This window comes from Cynara cardunculus, unplaced genomic scaffold (assembly GCF_001531365.2).
Source record: "Cynara cardunculus var. scolymus isolate 2C unplaced genomic scaffold, CcrdV1 Un_Scaffold_3150, whole genome shotgun sequence".
Lineage (NCBI taxonomy): Eukaryota > Viridiplantae > Streptophyta > Magnoliopsida > Asterales > Asteraceae > Cynara > Cynara cardunculus.
Genome location: NW_020201365.1, coordinates 52,439 through 56,973, shown reverse-complemented (window position 1 = coordinate 56,973; position 4,535 = coordinate 52,439).

Genomic DNA, 4,535 nt, shown 5'->3' with positions numbered 1-4,535 from the left:
TACTTCGTTATTGAACCTGAATTAAATTATAATAAAAAAATTGAATTAAAAATTACACAAAAAATAAGAAATTTTAAATAGTTAATTTGATACTAATATCGATATATTTTTGTGAAATTTTTATGATATTTTTAAATTTATATTTTATTAAAAATAAAAACATCATCGTTTTTCAAAATCACATAAGACCATATTAAACATCGACTGAGATAAAAAATAAAATAAAATATTAAAATCAAGATGTATGTCGCTGCATTACGTGAGTACCTTCTAGTATATATAATATCCACCCTTGTAGAAAGGATCACATATTACTGATTTGGTTTGCTTGTTTCTCTTCTCTTGCATGCCTATGAATGCAAGTAGCTTTACTGTGGTCAAGGGAGCCCAATTGAACTATCAAGCAGTGAAGGCGTTTCTCTTCTCTTGCATGCCTATGAATGCAGTAGCTTTACTGTGGTCAAGGGAGCCCCATTGAACTATCAAGCAGTGAAGGCAAAGACGGTGTTACAAGTTCCAAATTCGAACTTCAAGACGACATCTCTTGTTTGGTAAAGGATGTTACAAGTTCCTCTAGATACACCGTGGAATTACTTGATAACAATTACTTTTTGATGGTTTATTTCATTTGAAGCTTGCTCTTTAATATTTCGTTGGAGCCTTTTCTAGATTAATGGAGCTGGAGCATGGTTAGGAAGTTGGTTGGTCCTTGGCCTTATATAATGATGCCCAACAACCATATTTTGATGCTACACATAAGGAGGTATACTTATGAAAATGTTCAATGAGCAAAGATTCATTGAAACAAACTTTTAAAACGATTTGATCACTGAAGAATGAAAGCTTTAATGATAGTTTTAAGTTTTTAAGAAAATGAATAAGTAATCATATCTTAGAGAGAATTAATACATTTACTCAAGAGTTCAGTGACAGAGATAGAGTACTGAATCATTAAAATTACTGGTCGATGTTAATAGCTGAAAATTATTCTTCAGCGTTTAGCATCCCTAGTTCACGGATCAAAATGTTAAATCTTGTCTCATCAAGAGGCTTGGTGAAAAGGTCAGCGAGCTAGTAATCAGTTGGAACGAAGTGAAGTTCAATGTCATCATTCATAACATGATATCTGATAAAATAATATCGGATCTCTATATGTTTGGTCTTGGAGTGAAATACATGATTATTTGCAATAGCAATAACATTGGTGCTATCACAATAGATATGAACTTTTGAAAACTGAAGATCGTAGTCCAGCAGCTGATTTTTCATCCAAAGAATTTGGGCACAACAGCTACCTGCAGCTACATATTCAGCTTCATCGGTTGATGTGGGCACTGAGTTTTGCTTTTTACTTGTCAAGTTCACCAACTTTCCACCTAAAAGCTGACAGCCTCTAGTGGGCTTTTCATATAAATTTTGCAACCTGCAAAATCGCTATCCGAATATCGTATTAGGTCAAAACCTGAACCTTTAGTGTGCTAGAGACCCAAGTTAGGAGTTCTTTTAAGATATATGAATATCGTTTTACAGCAATCAGATGAGATTTTTTAGGTTCAGATTGATATCGTGCACATAAGCAAGTAGAATACATGATATCTGGTGGACTAGCTGTGAGATACAACAGGGAACCGATCATTCTTCTATAAATAGTTACATTTACAGACTTTCCATTTGGATCCTTGTTGAGAGAAAGTAGAGGAGCCATTGGATTCTTCATAGATGAACTATTTGATAGATCAAACTTCTTCAACATGTCACGAACAAACTTACTTTGACTGATAAATATACCTTTATCTGAAGACCTAAAAAGAAGCTTAATTCTCCCATTATGTTCATATGATATTCTTTATTCATGTGATTAGCGAAATGAAAACACAAAGAGGGATTAGTGGAACCAAATATGATATAATCGACATAAATTTGTACTAGAATGATGCGACCTTTAATTTTCCTAAGAAATAAGATCTGGTCAATCTTTCCACGTACAAATTTCTCAGAGAAAAGAAACGAGGAAATGGTATCATACCTGGCATGAGTAGTCTGTTTTAACCCATAAAGAGCCTTATCAAAACGATAGACATGGTTTGGATACTTAGGGTCAAAAAACCTTGGAGGTTTTCAACATTAACTTTTTTTTGAAGTTTTCCATTAATAAAAAGCTCTCTTTACATCCATTTGGTAGACTTTAAAGTCTCTATGGGCAGGAAAGGCTAGGAAGAGTCGGATTGTTTCGAGTCTAGCCACTGGTGCGAAGGTTTTGTCATAGTCGATCCCTTCTTATTGTCTATAACCCTGAGCAACAAGTCGAGTCGTGCTACGGGTTACCACACCTTCTTCATCCAACTTGTTGCGATAGACCCACTTGGTGCCCATCATTGTTTTGTCAGAAAGGCGTGGGACAACGTGCCAGACTTTGTTTCTATCAAACGCAATGAGCTCCTCTTGCATGGCAAGGACCCAACTAGGGTCTGATATAGCATCACTGATTTTCTTGGGTTCAACTAAGGAAAGAAAGTTGCCAAAGAGACAAATATTACCTAGACCACGACGAGTCTTGATACCTGCATCTGGATCACGAAGAATTTGATGAATTGGATTGTCTTTAGTCCATCACTGAGCTGTTAGAGGATTATCATCTTAGTAAGGAAGTTCAGAAACAGAATATGAGGCATCAGGTGCAGTGTCTTCAGCAATAGGAACAATTACTAAAGGAGCCTCAGTTTCAGCGACAGAAACAAGTTCAGATACTGAAGGCATTTCATTCACTGATTGATAAGTGTTTGAAGTAGAAGGAGGAATACAGCTAATGAGCATAGCAGCGATCTCTAAAGAAAATGTTTTGGAGTGACTAGCTGTAACTGGAATGATAAGTGGATCATCTTCAGCTTCAGGGGCTTCAGTGTTGAGAGGAACGCTGAAGGAAGTTTCAGGTTGTCCATAGTGAGAGAAGATCTAGTTTTCTAATTCATCATCATCATTTAAGATGGGTTTTGAATTAGGTGACATGGATAGTTTTTTCCATTGTGTGTTTTCGTTTGTTGAATACTCTGAAGGCTTTGGATACTAAAGAATATCCAAGAAAGATTTCTTCATTAGCTTTGGGGTCGAACATCCCGAGTTGGTCACGGTTGTTAAGAATATAACAAATGCAAAACAAGATATGTAGAAAGCTAATAGAAGGTTTTCTTCCATGAAAAAGTTCATAAGCTGTCTTTTTGAACCTCCTTATGATCAGTGACCGATTTTGAGTTAAACAAGCGGTGTTGACAGCTTCAGCTCAGGATAGAGTAGGGAGATGGGATTCGCTGAACATTGATCGAGCAGCCTCTATGATTGTTCGATTTCTTCTTTCAGCGACCCCATTTTAATGAGTTCTCATTGAAGAAAAGTTGTGAGAAATTTTCTTGTCCTCAAAGAAGTTATCCATAGTACTGTTTTTGAGTTCAATACTCAAATCAGATCCTAGAGTTTAACCACTGGGGRAGAGTGGGTGAGCTTGCTTTCGAAAGTTTACAGTTTCCCGGCTAAAAATCACCTGCTTGTTTACAGACTGAACTGATCTATAAAAAAAAAGACAGAAGCGAGGAAAGGCCCCTTCGCTGCTCTCTCTGTTTTTTCCCTCGAGYGGGATTTGAACCCACGTCCGACTACCTGTTGAACTATACAAGAGGCCGCTCTACCGCTGAGCTACCGAGGTGGGGCTTAAGACGGGAAATCTAAATCGGCACACAYGTTTTTTCATTCATTAGCTGTAACCAGCTGAGCTACCTGGACCTCTTTCCTAAAATATGCTTTTTGCTTACGCTTCTTCGTCAAGCTTTCGAGCAGAATATCCATACCTTTCTTTTAGTAGTGAATGAGATGCTTGACAATAACGCTAAATCCAGACATTTAAGGTGTAACACAATGCCTTAAGTGTGGGAGGGCAGCCTATCCGTATCCCTTCGCATGGTCGTTCTATCACGAAGTTGGCAGCGGGACCATGGTTACTTCTAATAGATCGTACTTTAATGTTATTAAGTACTTCTATTTTCTTGATAAACGAAATGATATCTTCAGGTGCTTTATCTTTGGATCTAAGAAAGAAGACCCATGTGTAGTTGGAATACTCATCAACAATGACGAGTGTATACTTCTTTCCAGCTATAGATTAGAAAGAGTATGAGTTTGTGTTTTGTGTGTATAAGGACAAGACAACAACAATCGTGCTCGACAAGCTTCTTTTGATCACTGAATGTTGGAATAATCTGAAGGACTCTTCAGCATTCGTTGAGGCTTGGGCAGTCTTTACACATATGTAGACAATGTTGTAATCACTGAATACCACTTCTGTTAGCTCCATTATTCCTATCTTGTAAAAGTATAGAAAAAATATATTGTTTGTCTTGATAGAAGGTTAACTCCACAGAAAACAACAGAGGATTAGCGACAGAAACCGTATGATCGAGCAAGTGAAGAGTGGCATAACCTCTGATGTGTCTCACAGAGGTTCTGGAAAATAGTCCTCTGTCAAAAGAACACGCAAGTCATTTACA